This window comes from Pinus tabuliformis, chromosome 1_2, assembly GCF_031772625.1.
Source record: "Pinus tabuliformis cultivar Carrire ecotype Pingquan chromosome 1_2, CPIR1, whole genome shotgun sequence".
Lineage (NCBI taxonomy): Eukaryota > Viridiplantae > Streptophyta > Pinopsida > Pinales > Pinaceae > Pinus > Pinus tabuliformis.
This window is the reverse complement of record NC_142298.1, coordinates 72,642,838-72,659,087: the sequence shown is the minus strand read 5'-3', so window position 1 is coordinate 72,659,087 and position 16,250 is coordinate 72,642,838.

Below are 16,250 nucleotides of genomic sequence, written 5' to 3'. Positions count from 1 at the left end.
GCAAGGTGTGAATAAATGATTTGATGTCGAACACCATATGAAGTCTTTCGGTCGAAGGCCAGTGATGTCAACCTATCGCTGGAAGCGAGAAACCTACCATTGATGTATGCAAGCCTCAAGGTATTGAAGGGGTGTTTCTACGTCAACTTCTTGGATGATGTGCTGATGTCAACAAGAAGCGACTCATCACAGGAGGGCCTTGATGTATCCCACATCAACGACACAAAACGAGGTAAGATGAAATATCAACTGGCGACACAAGGTTCAGGAATGGCGGGCATGAAAATGAAGGTTTACTGTATTGTAAAGGATGAAGTTTTAAACTGAATGACTTCTCTTGAACATATTGGTGACACTGAAGTCAAGCGGTAGCAATGACCCAAAACAAAGTGATGGATGGTATGATAGACCAACGGTATGATAACCATCAAGTTGAATGACCCAACCCACATAGTCACAGTGATGAGGTGAAAGTGTCATGTTCAAGAGCGACCTGCTACCATAAAGTGTTCCCAGCTTTTTCCATTTCCCCAGTCATTTCTGACTAGTACTTCTTTATTTTTTATCAAGCTTGAGGAGGATAACATATTCTTGTTGTGTAATTCCACCCTTTGGATGAATCCATTGCTATTTGATGTTTTAACAAGTCAAGCGAAGGTGAAACTCGGTCTTGTCTAGATGGACAAGTTTGTCACTATTTGATGCTTTTAACAAGTTTAACGACAAAGATAACTCGGTCCTTTTCACATTTAGAGAGTTTGAAAAGGGATGAAAAGGAAACTCCACAAGTTCTTTTTCGTAAATTTGTCTCTCAAGTCCGAAAAAGCATAAAATAATACAAGAGAGAACCTATTGATCATGTTCGATCAACGAATACCTTTTTCGTAGTTAATCTATCTCAGCCCGAAGAAGGGTTAAAACTATACTGAGTAGATATCGATTCTAATTCATTAACGAGCTAGAAACGACAAGCGCTTGACAATATTTTCATGTTTAGAGAGTCTAAAAAGAGCTTAAAGAGGACTCTACTTTGAGGAACAAGTGGTTTTTAGGATAGCAACTAGTTTCGGTGATGTTGGAACTTCTCAAAACATGTTGATTTATGTGAAGAGATTGGCTAATAAGACCACTCATTGCAACTGTTCCTCAAAAAGGTAAAACAACCAAGTGAAAGCGTATGATCGGCCAAAGAGATGGTGGTGATGGAATGAAACAACCAAGGCTCATTTGATAGAAAAGGTTGATAAAATGGCAATCACAAGGGTTAAAATGGAAAAAGGTTCATTTTTGCACAAGCTTGAACCATAGGGAACTATGCTTGGATTTAGTTTCATGTTTACACAAGCTCGAAATGAAAAAACTATGCTTGGATTCATTTTCATTTTTACACAAGCTTGAAATGAGGAGAAACTATGCTTGAAATTGGTTTACATGCCCCCAGAATGATGAAAGGGAAAGTCTCATGTAACCAGATGGAAGTCACTCCGGTGATGCAGGATGATTATCCAACACCTTTTTAGCTTCGTCCAGATAGGGACAAAGGTGAATGGGGTGATTCCCTTCACATAACCTACAGGGAAACTTAACTTTACCACTAGGTGCATGCCCCCCAAGCTTCATTACATTCACCTAAGTAGACTACTCGTGGCTATCAGGTGGATGGAATGAAGGTTCTTTTACGAGATCAAGTGAAAGACTCGACTAGGATTTTACAAGATCTAATCAAAGACTTGACTTGGAACTTGGGACCTTGTTTCATTTTTTAATGAGCTTGACATAAGACATGGAACTTTGCTCAGATTCCTTGTTTCTTTTTTTACGATGTTGACACAAACCAGGAACTATCCTCGGACTCCTTGCTTCATTTTTTAACGAGGTTGACACAAGACAAGGAACTATCCTCATGGGGGATGTTTCATTTTTTTAGTGAGGTTGACACAGTAAAAGAACCATCCTCATTCTCCTTGTTTCATTTTTAAACGAGGTTGAAACAAGACCAGGAACTTTCCTCGTATTCCTTGTTTCATTTTTTAACGAGTTTGACACAAGACAACAAACTATCCTCAGACCGTTGATCACAACTCATAATAGGTCATGAAGGAGAGATTTGGTTCCAATGCCCCCAGTACATGTTGTACAACATCATTGAATTGATCGTCAGTTGATGTAGGTATGGAATAGGTTACCACATAATTAACCCGTGGCGGGGATGATACCATTGGTATAAAAGGACCATTTAGGGAAGTTGGTTGACTAGGAGCCATATTTGGACCAGGAAATGAAAACTGGTCAATAGTGACAATTCTACCTTCATGCGGGAAACAAATCACTCGAAAGAGTGTTGAAACAATAGCTCCCATGCCATAAACATAATCGTGCCCAAGAAGTAAATTGTAATCTAAAGGTCCTAGGACTACCATCACGTTCAGATAAATGATTTTTCCTCCCAAAGTAATAGGTAACTGAAGAAGGATCCCTAACGATTAACTGGTTCCTCTGTTAAAAGACAATAGATTCTGGGTAACAGGCACAAGCGGCGGCGAACCAAGCACTTGCCAAGCAGTTGAGGAAAGGATACTCACAGACGCACCTTCATCTATAATAGTGCCAAATACAATCATATTACAAACTTGTACTATGATCTGGAAAGGCACATAAGAAGGAAGACAGAATCCTGCCATTCGATTCCAATCAAAGGAAGTGACTAGACTACTTGGAGGGGGTACCGTAGAAACAGGAGGATTAACCCCTTGAGTTACGAGAACTGGAGGATTTTCCTCCTGTCTTAATGGAACAGAAGGACTGCCCCCAAGCTCATTGGAATCTGAAGAAACAGAAAGAAATTGAGTGGTATCATTTTCACTCTCTTTGGGAAAGGTACGATTAACTGAAGGTGAAATCGAGTCAACTATTGCCTCGACCTGTTGATTTGGGTCGGGTATAGACTCATAGGATTCACTTTCAGAGAGAGTGGGTTTGACTGACGGTTGATTTGAGTCAGTCAATTCATCAACTAGTGAAGGATTTAGGGATAGTTTCCTGTAACCAGATGGAAGTCGCTGCGGTGAAGCAGGATGGTTATCCAACACTTTCTTGGCTTCATCCAGATAGGGACAAAGGTGAATGGGGTGATTCCCTTCACATAACCTACATGGAAACTTAACTTTTCCCTTCTTTCCATGATCTTTACTGCCACTAGTTGATGGTGTGCCACCAACATGATCTCTAGAAGTTGATGACACAGGATGATGTGAACGAGAAGACCATTCTTCTAAGATCTGAGGAATATCAGGACAATTTCGAAGAAGATGGTCTCCTGCACAAAGTTTGCATGGATATCGAACTTTGTGAGGCTTGACAGATGGTTTCTCATTAGATGTTGCATTCAAAGCAATGGTTGCTTGGTTGCCCCTCTGCTGAATTTGCTTCTTCTTCTTCTTTTTCCCTTTCTTCTTCTTCTTAGCCACCTGGTTACTAGTACCAATACTTTCACTAGGCGAAGAGGAAGAAGAGGAGGAAGAAACAACCAAAGAAGAAGGAAAAGGGTCAGCTTTAGGATCAACTGGAGGTTGATTTTTTCCAGTTGGAGGTGTACTCGATTGCGGAGAAATAACGATGTTTTGAACCAAGGAGGTTGAAAACAACCATACTGGAAAGCCAATGGTGAATCCCGGAAGGGACAATGTAGCCATATAAGGAGCACCAATATTTCGAAAGGAGGAAAAGGACTAAGATTCCCATCACGAGGAATTCCTTGATTGGTGGACTCCGCATTTGTCGCCATATGTTTCAACCTAAGATCAACTAAAGAGCGAGCGAGGAGGATGTTATCCGCAGTCAATTAATTTTTACGACACTAGAACACAACTTTGCTTTTTCATTTTTAAAGATTCGAGAAAAAACAAAAGATGACTCTAGTCGCCTTCGATGTTTAATGAGCTTGAAGGGACAAGTGCTCAGATGATCCTTTTGCTTTTAAAGAGTCGAAAAGGAACGAAATTCACTGATCTGGAGATTTTAGACAAAAGGATTACCAGACTAATCGCAAAACTGCAATATACACCTTGGTGATAAATGAAAGAGAAATTACCAAGGATTTAATGTACGGCAGTCAATCTTCCTGAATGCTATGTTCGGTGCATTACGATCAGTAAGGTGGCAGACTCGGCTTCTTAGGGATAAACGATTTCAACCTATTGGGGTCTCCCACCATATACTCAACGGTATAGGGAGCACAAGTCCGTACTAGCACTTATCGAATCAAAGAGGAGGAATCATCCAACCTCAATGAAAACGACAGCCACTAGGTTTAAAGACGCTGAAACACGTCTCTAGCCTAGACCTCTAGATGTTTTTTCGTTAAGTTCCAATGCATTATTAGATTAATTGATGTAAATTTTAGGTTGATCTTGCTTAAAATTTTCCTTTGAAGGTTCACCACGAGATGTTTTCCAGAATTCCTAAGAATGCAACTAGAATGAGAAGCGCTCTTTCCATTTATTTTCAGCAATGAAAATCCTAGCTATGAGGGATAGAGCATACAAGTACTTTTTGAACAAGCAATAGAGAGCACAAACTAATGCAACTCCCTAAACCATTCCTTTCAAGCATTCACAAACTTTAATATGCACAATGCATGTTTTTCTTTTCAAATCCCTTAATGTTATGTTGAACAAAAAAGGAAATATGCACAATCGATCAAAAATCTCTTTTCATAAAAAGGACAATTTGCGACAATTTCTTTTAAAGGGAAGACTGTATGACACTTTCGATTTTAAAGAAATGAAGATTTTCGACACTTCAAATGAAAATACAAATCAAATGCACAAATAAATCAATCAATAATTTATGAAGGAAGATTTTACGACACTTCATTTTTCGAAGAAAATGACGATTTTACGACACTTTTCTATCGACAAAAACAATCGATTATATTCTAACTTTGACTATAGACTAATAATGACAAAGAAAACATTAAAGAAACATTAATCAATCCAATCAAAGTAGGGATGGCTTAAGGAGATGAAAAGACTGTTTTCAGATATTAGACATCATTTACATTCAACAAGCAATTCAAACTGATGAAAATTGACAAAAAAAAATCAGTTCCTAGATGGGAAAACCCACCCTAAAGGTATCATCGCAGGCAGCAGTTAGAGACAGTGCGATGCATCGCACTGGATCTATGAGGTAAGTACACTGCATCGCACTGTGTCAGTAACAGAAGTGCGATGATTACTACTGGCAAGCAGTTATAACGTGGTTACGTGTAAATTGAACATCTTTGACCACAAAGCAAACTTTTATCGCTTTTTCGAGCTTTGATAAAAATGAAAAAGGAACCCCCTTGGAGTCCTCTTTAAGCTCTTTTCAAACTCTCTAAACATGAAAAGGTTGTCGAGCACTTGTCGTTTCTAGCTCGTTAATGGATTAGAATCGATATCTACTCAATATAGTTTTACCCTTTCTTTGGGCTAAGATGGATTAACTACGAAGATCGTTGATCAAACATGATCAATAGGTTCTCTCTTGTATTGTTTTATGCTTTTTTAGACTTGAGAGACAAATTTATGAAAAAGAACTTGTGGAGTTTCCTTTTAGTCCCTTTTCAGACTCTTTAAATGTGAAAAGGACCGAGTTATCTTTGTCGTTAAACTCGTTAAAAAGCATCAAATAGCGACAAACTTGTCCATCTAGACAAGACCGAGTTTCACCTTTGCTAGACTCGTTAAAACATCAAATAACGATGGATTCACCCGAAGGGTGGAATTATACAACAAGCATATGTTATCCTCCTCAAGCTTGATAAAAAATAAAGAGGTACTGGTAAAAAATGACTGGGGAAAATGGAAAAAGCAGGGAACACTTTATGGTAGCAGGTCGCTCTTGAACATGACACTTTCACCTCATCACTGTGACTATGTGGGTTAGGTCATTCAGCTTGATGGTTATCATATCGTTGGTCTATCATACCATCCATCAATTTGTTTTGGGTCATTTCTACCAATTCACTTCAATGTCACCGATATGTTCAAGAGAAGTCATTCAGTTCAAAACTTCATCTTTTACAATACAATAAACCTTCATTTTCATGCTTGTCATTCCTGGACCTTGTGTCGTTAGTCAATATTTCATCTTAAAAATCATTTACCTCGTTTCGTGTCGTTGATGTGGGATACATCAAGGCCCTCCTGTGACAAGTTACTTCTTGTCAACATCAGCACATCATCCAAGAAGTTGACTTAGAAACACCCCTTAAGTACCTTGAGGCTTGCATACATCAATGGCAGGTTTCTCGCTTCCGACGATAGGTTGACATTCTTTTTGTGTTCGACATCAAATAATTTATTCACACCATGCGAGATGTATTGTAGTACCTTGAGGATCATTATCATTATCGGTGATTCCTCTCGCGTCTGTTAACAGCTTACATCATTCGCTGGTAATCAGACGATGTCTCTCCATGTTCGACCTCAGATCATCTATTCACATGGGTAGACTTGTACATTGAATAAAGATTGGGTGAGATTGAAGACCTCGGATCTAGTTTCATCCATCCGAGCTACGATATATTTTTCAAGAGTACAATATCAAATGTACAATGGCCTTACATTCATGGTCATCCATTCATGGGTCTACATCTGTAGACAAATATATTTGTACACGTAATGAAAGTTTATAAAGATGAGCATGGGTATGCCTTCCCTCAGCTAAATTGTGAGAAAAGATCAAAGTATCATGAAATATGTATTGTAACTGATGCAGGTCTCCCTCCGTTTCGAAACCTTCCCTCCAAGTGGTAAAGCATCTCACTCGACATGTTTATTTTCGACTTCATGCTTTAGGGGGCAACTGTTACAGGTCAATTTGGGCACATCAACCCTAGCTTCCAGATCCGCATTTTTAAGGTCCATCAACCCCTAATTCAGTTGTTTTCATTCCCTAATGAAGTTAACCTACATCATGCTTGCCTCCCAAGAGTTTCATGTCACCATTCATCCAAAAAGTGTCCCTAAGGAGATCAGCGTAGGGAGCCTTCTATCAGGCTGCAATGCATTGCAGGAACTACACTGTCTGGGTGCTATGCATCGCACCTAGCCTTTGTTTCACCTGTGCTAAGTGAGATTCATCGAATTTTTGAAATGAATCCACTGGATTCCTCATCCATTGGATGCTTCTGGAAGTTTCCAGATGGATTGAGCTCGCTTTTGGATGAGGAAGAAGATGAATGAACCTTAATCCATTATCCCTTCCTCCATGGAACCACTTCCCAATTTTGGCAAAGCATTCATGAGGGTCATTAATGGCTTAACCTCCTCCATTCAACTATAAATTGACCAAGCTTTCAAAGGCTGGTCGAGGTCGGAATTTCTTGAGTTAAGGAAATGTTGTTTGAATGAGATTAGCAAGAGTATTGTAATGATGTTGAATTGTTGCTTCATGAGGAGAGAAGGGTTTGAAGCTGGAAGGATGACACTGAATTAAGCATGCATCTACATGGGTTGTAATCTTTCCTTCTATCAATAAAGAATTCTAAGCTTTTTCCATTCATGTGTTTATATGATGTATATCGTATTCTTGATTCTATGATATGTTTAGTTAACAGATCATCACTATTGTATGCTTTGATGGGTTTCTGTCTCAGCTTGTGTGCAGGTACTTTCCAAGTGAGTTAAGTATGGAAAGGAGTGGCGAAATCAGTCAAAGGAGAGAGGGATCAAGCGAAAGTTACAATTTAGTACCTTTTTTCTTCTTTCTTTTATCTGTTAACTATAGGAAAAGCAACGAATTACTTTGTCTGTTGTTTCTAGACTAGCTACTAGGTCTAGAGGGTTATGCATTTGAAGAAACACTAAATTTGCCAAAAACAAATTGGCGACTCCACTAGATGAGGAATCCAATGGATTCCTTTCAAAAATTCGATGAATCTCACTCAGCGCAGGTGAAACAAAGGCTAGGTGCAATGCATAGCACCCAGACAGTGTAGTTCCTGCAATGCATTGCAGCCTGATAGAAGGCTCTCTGCGCTGATCTCCTTAGGGACACTTTTTGGATGAATGGTGACACGAAACTCTTGGGAAGCAAGCATGATGTAGGCTTACCTCATTAGGGAATGAAAGCAATTGAATTAGGGATTGATTGACCCTAATAATACGAATCTGGAAGCTGGGGTTGATGTGCCCAAATTGACCTGTAACACATAGTGATCTGGATAAGGGTATTTTAAAGATAATCTTACTCCAAGCATTGAAAGAAGAGTCTCTGGAACTTTTGAATGTGGTAGGAAATGGGGATATCTCAAAGGAATATTTTGATACCATCTGTGAACTGTGTGTCAAATGTTCACGAGGAGTTGTGAGGCATAAGCAAGGGACATGAGAAGCTTATAGCAGAACTCTCAAATCATCCAACAGTGGGGTCACAAAATTAGAAATTGGGAACTTACTGGACAATTTGAGGACTGACATCCTAAGCACATTGTCTTCACAACTAGATGTTCTGCAAGAAAAACAAAAACAGATTGAATTCGAGAAAGCAATGGCCATCTTCTGCCCACAGTGTAGGAAGAATCAACTGCTAAAGGAGTGTCCACTTAATGTCATCGAAACCTGTGCAATATGTGAGCAAAATCACTCCATAAGCATGTGTCCATCACTTCCTGGGTTGAAGGCAATTTTGCAGGGGTCAAACAAAGAGACGGACCAACTCTATTTTATGGGACCAAAGAAGTCATGACAACGTGACCTCAGAATATGAATCAAGACCCTTCTCAATATTTTACTAATTCGAATTTTGGGTCTCATCCTACACTATTTCCACCTTCATGGCCGTAGTATTACCATTGTCCTATGCCATGGCAGTCATGGTCACCCCAACCTGGTCCAGTCCCATCTTGGTCTCAGAACTGGCATGGACCCCCTCTTCCTACAAACCAACTTCCTGAGCCTATAACACAACAACAATTACAACTCCCACCAAACACCTCTACTAGTACCTCTCCTCTTTATCCTCAACTAGCTATTCAACCCAACCCGAATCCGAATAATAGGGGAGTCCAACGGGTTGAGACACACAACCTTCCTGCATATGGAATTGCCACTTCGAAATGCAATGAATTGAATCTTCAATCCAGACGAGTGGTGAATAAAAAGACTTCACCAATAATTATTGAACAAACTGAGGGTGAAGTCTCGTCGTCAGAACCAGAACTTGAACACCCCTATGGGGAAGTTGGGGGTAATCCAACACAAATTGTTGTGGAACAACAACCCCCCACCAAAACAATTGTCACTCAAGGGGGTCACATAGGCCCACCTTATCTTGAGAGGTTGTCCCTGAGTAAACATATCCCTCAACCTAAATTTGATCTCTTGGGAGAATTACAAAATCTATTTGTTAAAATCCCATTGCTCCAGGGCATGAAAGATGTGCTGATTTATGCCAAAACAATTAGGGAATTGTGCTCAAAGAAACCTGGGAGGAAGCCTAAAGACCCACTTACTATTCATGTCATGGGGAAATTGTCGGACATGATGTTGGGAAAAACTACACCCGTCAAATATGGTGACCCAGGAAACCCGATCCTCACAGTCCAAATCAATGGTGTTGATATTCCAAATGTTCTGGTAGATCTTAGGGTTGCAATTAACGTTATAACTTTAGAAATTGTACTCACTTTGGGTTTACTCAATCTTAAACCAACCCCAACGATTCTAGAACTTGCAGATCGATCTACTGTGAGACCTATAGGGAAATTGGAAGATGTAATCATTTCAGTGGATTCTTGGGAATACCCTATCAATCTCTTAGTATTTCACACTCAATCACCGATAGGGGGGCACCTCCTGATCTTAGGAAAGCCATGGCTCGCTACGGTCGATGCCTACATTGGGTGTCGATCCGAGAACATGGTAATATCAAATGGGGAAATTACGAAGAATCTTGTTCTTTACCCTCCTGCAGAACCAAGCTCATCAGTGGAACATGGGTTCACCCTTGCACAAAAGCCTTCCCTTTGGGATGAATCTGAACCTGAAAATGAAAATGTTAGACCAATTCTCACTATTGGGAAAGCTCTTTATTTCAAAGAAGAAATAGAAGACAACGCTATTAACACGTTTACCAGTGATCTCAACTCCGTTTCTTGCCCAACCCGATGACTATTAGATTTTGTTATGAGTCGTACTACCCAGGAAGTTATTCAACCAGAAACTAAAACTAAAAACATTCCTATCAGAACAACTCATAGCAGTATTCCAGTAGATATTGATCCAGGGAAAACTTTGAACATCAATCCCAACCTATCGCCCTCCCAAACTGAACAATTATAAAAAATTCTCCAAAATAAGAAGGAGGCCTTCGCTTGGGAATACACGAATATGAAGGGAATTCATCCCGATTTATGTACCCATCACATATATATAAGAGAGGAATGTCATCATGTTCACCAACCACAAAGAATAATGAACCTTGCTTTGAAAAACATTGTTAAGGAAGAACTACAAAAGCTATTGGATGTTGGGTTTATTTATCTGATCTCTAACAGTCAATGGGTATCCCCATTAGTCATATCCCAAAGAAAAATGACAAGTGGAGGATCTGTGTCGATTATAGGGAGTTAAATAAAGCTACCCAGAAAGATCACTTTCCCTTACCTTTCATTGACCAGGTTCTCGACACACTAGCTGGAAAGAAGTTATTTTCTTTCCTGGACAGGTTCAGTGGATACAACCAGATCCAGATAGCTCCTGAAGATCAAGACAAGACCACTTTTACTTGCCCTTGGGGAACTTTTTCATACCGGGTCCTCCTATTTGGACTCTGTAATGCACCTGCTACTTTCCAACAGGCAATATTGGGAATCTTTTCTGATTTGATTAATGACAATGTTGAAATTTACATGGATGATTTTACCCCATATGGTGATTCTTTTGAAGATGGTTTGGAAAACTTAGAAAAGGTACTTAAACGATGTAAAAAGACTCACATTTCTCTTAGCACTGTGAAATTTCATATGATGATGGAAGAAGGGATCGTCCTGGGGCATTTACTTTCAGTTGCAGGGATACAGGCTGATCCCGCTAAGGTCGACGTAATCTAAAATTTTCCCACTCCGAAGACACAGACAACGGTACGAAGATTTATTGGTTATGCTAGGTATTATCTACGCTCCATAGAATTTTTTTCTAAAGTAGCATTTCCACTTTTCCAACTACTATCTAAAGATGCAGAATTTGTGTGGATTGATGCTTGTGAATCGACTTTTTCAGGGATCAAGAAATTAGTTTGTGAGGCTCCAATATTGCGTGGCCCCGATTGGAAACTTCCATTCCATATCTCTACAGATGCTTCCCATACAATAGTTGGGGCAGTTTTGGGACAACATGAAGGCGTATGCAATCTACTATGTTAGTAAGAATTAAACTCATGCTGATCTTAATTATACGGTAACTAAGAAGGAATTTATGGCTATCATTTATGTTGTTAACAAATTTCGGCATTATATTACAGGGTACCCCACCTTTGTGCATACAGATCATTCAACCATCAGGTATCTGATGAACAAAACTATAACTCCTAGACAAATCACAAGATGGTTATTATTGTTACAAGAATTTGATATCACTATTATGGACAAACTAGGAAAATATAATGTTGTAGCAGATTTCTTGTCTAGGCTAAATATTAATAATGAAGATACACCTATAGAAGATAGTTTTCCTAATGAACATATTTTTGCAATTTCTACTCACACCCCTTGGTATGCAGATGTTTCTAACTATCTTGTTGTAGGTAAGGTACCTCATCATTTGTCATACAAGGAACAATGGAGAATTATTCAACATAGTGCCCGTTATAGTTGGATAGAAGGGTACCTTTTCTACATTGGACCAGATCAAAAAATCCGATGTTGTGTAGGCGAGGACAAGATCTACGATGTCTTGAAAGCTTCCCATGATGAACCTTGCGAAGGACACTTTGCTGACAAACAGATCGATCACGAGGTGATGCATATGTGATACTATTGGCCCTCTATATTCCGGGATGCTAGAAGATATGTTCAGGGGTGTGACAACTGTCAATGAATGGGCTAGCCTATTCGATTAGATGAAATGCCACTGAAGACTCAACTAGTCCTTGAGCCCTTTGAGAAATGAGGTATTGATTTTGTTGGGCCATTTAACCCTCCGTCTCATTAGAAAGTCCATATCCTTGTCTGTATAAACTATGTGATGAAATGGGTGGAAGCCAAGGTCGTTTCAAAAGCCACTGAACAAACTGTCTCAGACTTCTTTTTTGAAGAAATCTTTGCTTGATACGGGGTTCTTAAGGAAATAGTTTTAGATGGAGGGGCACAGTTTACATCGCATTCAACAACAACACTTATGAAGAAATTCAAAATCAAACACCGGGTGACATCCCCATATCACCTCAGACAAATGGTCAAGTAGAGAGCACAAATAAAGTATTGGAAAATATTCTTACAAATATTGTGGCTAACCATCATCAGAATTGGGCTGAAAAGCTCCTTGAAGCACTTTGGGCATATATAACTACATGGAGGAATACAATGGGGTTTTCACCATATGAACTTGTGTATGGGAAATCCCCTCTGTTTTTGGTTGAATTCAAGGTCAAAACGTTTAGGACAACTCTTGAAGTAGGCCTGTATCTTACTGCAGCCCATAAACACCGATTGGATCAACTTAATGAGTTAGATGAAATTCGTTTAGTAGTTGTACAAAACACTGCCACCATCTAGCAGCAACGAACTAAGTGGCATGATAACTTTATTAAGAAAAAGGTGTTTCAAAAAGGTGATTGGGCATTACTTTGTTATTCCCGATTCAAGGATTTTAAAGGAAAGCTCTACTCAAGATGGATGGGTCCATATGAGGTCGACATAGTGTTTGACAATGGAACTGTTAAAATCATAACAATAGATGATGCACATACTCCTTTACTTGCAAATGGACATCGCCTCATGTTGTATCATCATCCAACCTCTAGGGACTCCTTTATTAGACAATTTTATGATGATTCTAGTTTTGAAGTCATTTGTGCAAAAAATCCTTCCTCTGCACCTCTTTTTGAATATATATATATATATAATATATAGTTGTGCTGCTACTCCAGTTGCAGTGCTCTTTTTCCCTTCCCTTGCAGCTACTCTAGTTGTAGTGCTCTTTTTCCTTCTCTTGTTGCTACTCTAGTTGTAACGCTCTTTCCCTTCCCTTTGCTACTACTCCAATTGTAACACTCTTTTTCCCTTCCCTTGCTGCTACTCCAGTTGTAGTGCTCTTTTCCCCTTCCCTTGTTGCTACTCCAGTTGTAACACTTTTTCCCTCTCCGTTGTTGCTACTCCTATTGCAACATCTCAGTTGTCTCCATTACAACATTTTCAATGTTGATACTCCATTGGAGCTAACACTCTGCCAATTCTGATACTCCACTGGTGCTGATACTCTATGGATGTTGATACTTTGTCAATCTTGATACTCCATCGATGCTGATACTCCACTAAGGTAAGTCGTCAGGTACGTCCCCAAACGAATTTGTGAATTTAATTAACATTTCAATAATGACATGACTAATCAGGGTCGAGGACGATCATACCTTAGTTGGGGGCGAGACTATTGCATTTAATTAATAACAATAACATTTGTTGTTATTATCGTACCTCATTAAATACCATTTAAATTATTCAATCATACCATTAATATTATATTATTACCCACTCACATCATATCTCCATCTGTGTCCTTCACATATACTAACACTCATTGGAAAATACACATGTCTACATTAAAATGTGGTCATTTCCAATGTATCAAAATTATTACCACGATTACCACAGGTTTTACCATAACCCTCTCCCGGATTCATTTCCCTTATCACCATTTCCATTACTGCATAGTTTCTCGGCTAACTGTTCCCTCAACGGTAATAGACATGAACCTGAGAATATAGAGCAGGTACGAAACCGACCAAAAGTATGGCAGATTTTCCAAACTGCTGGCCAACATACTTACTTTGAGAGGCTACAAGGGTTCGATTAAGAAGTGACAGTGGAATTTGCATTGAATCTGGAAGGAAATTGCTCCAGGGTCCGTGGATTGGAAGTTCAAGTAACTGAGGAAGTCATTGCAGTGGTCAGTGGGTTATCACGGGATGGACATAAGTGGTTTATCATAAGAGCATCCTTGCCAAAGTTTCCAGAGTTGTTCTTACAGGAGGGAGAAAATGTGATGCAAAAAGGAAAGGGATATGATCGAAATTCGCTACCACAACCCTAGTTAGATGTCGCATACTTCTTAATCCAGTATATCACCTATGAAGGTTAGTTTTTTATTCTTTTTAAATATCATTTCAAGCTCCTAGCCAATCTCTGATTTCGTCATATGAATACTGTAAATATCCCTTTCTTCCTTTTGAAGAATTTACAATTGATGGCCTGGTTGTGCGCCACTCGTGCCGGGCGTTGGTCGTCCTTACAAATCATGAACTTGTTAGACTGCTGGTAATGTATGCCTTGTTATAGACTCCTGTAACTTGGCAGCAACTAGTTGAATTATTGGAGGAAGAAGTTGTAGCCATGATGCCTGTAAGGCTAGAAGAGGAATTGCTTGAAGAAGAAGAAATGGAACAAATACCAGAGGAAGTAGAGGAGAAAGGGGATGAAGAAATGAAGGATCAACAAGATGATTTGGGAGATAGAGAAGGAACTCAAGAGATAGAAACGAAGGATGTTGGCAACATGAAAACTGAAATTACTCCCCTCGCTCACCGCTTATGGCCTCTTTTCCAAGAGGATTGAGGAAATTTCATTCTCCCACTGTTGCGACAACAGAAGAAGTCTTTCCTCCCAATTTGAAGTTCTTAGGAGTTGTTGTAGAAGAAGGTGTGGTCGATACTACTCCATAAGAACCAGTACCAGCTTCAAAGCAAATGGAAGAAGAGAGTGTGGCTGATATTGCTCCACAAGAACTAGTATCGGCTTTAGAGCAAATGGAAGAAGAGGGTGCAACCAATAATGCTCCACAAGAACCAGTACTGGCTTCAGAACAAATGGAAGAAGAGGGTGTGACCGATAATTCTCCACAAGAACCAGTACTGACCTCAGAACAAATAGAATAAAATTTGGTAGTGCCAAAGTCTGTTGAAGAATGTGCTAATACTGCTCCACAAGAACCAGCACCGGCTTTGAAACAGATGGAGGAAATTTCAGTAAAACAAGAACCTGTTGAGGAATTTGCCGATACTGCTCCACAAGTACCAGTACCGACATTAAAACATATGGAGGAAATTGTGATAAAAAAAGAACATGTTGAAAAATCTGTCGATACTACTCGACAAGGACCAGTACCATCTTTAGAACAGATGGAGGAGAATATGGTAAAACAATAACCTGTTGAGGAAATTGTAAAAAGGAAAACTCCCATTCAACGCTATAATCGACTACTGTTAAAAGAGAATGTTCAATTAAACTAGCGGGACAGTTTCGGTGGTTGTACAGACAAAATATAGGGAGGTAGTCTCGTCATCTGCCCAACACAAAAGACAAAGAGGTAATCTCAACATCCACATAGACTGAGGCACTCGTCCACCTTGAAGAAGCATGAGAGTTTATTTTGTCAGTATAAATCCATAAGTGGAAGGCCACTACTTTTAGTTTCCAACGTGGGGTAATCCCCACAGAGACCCATTGGAAATAAATAAGAGAAATTCGGGAGAATTCGGCAAGGGCAGTTGCCAATTATATAACTCAGATCGAAAAAGCTCAACAACAACGAGAAAAATTGCAGAAGAGAATAAGAGAATTGCAGGAACAAGTTTAGTTGCTGAAGACTGATAAGGATGAGATGTTTACTCTGGTGCAACAAATGATGGCATGTAGGCCCCTTGCTAACTGTTACACCCTTTTTCTTCATGAGAAATATTTGTTTTTCTGTTTGGAAAGTAGTCAACAGAGTTGAGTCACAAAATAGAAGACCCCATGCAATTGTTAAGGATTTTGAGAGCTAATAATCATATTAACCAACATTTTCTATGTGAGATATACATGCATGATTATATCCTAGGAACTGATCAGACGTTCTACCCAGTGCCATTTGTTGGGGATATTCAATTAAGGGATTTTACATCTTTTGTGATTAATCAAGTCAAATGGAAGAAGGCCCTTAATACATTTGAGGAAAGCCAAGTGAATCGTCCATTGATGGTTAGGATGGAGAATTTCCAATCTAGGG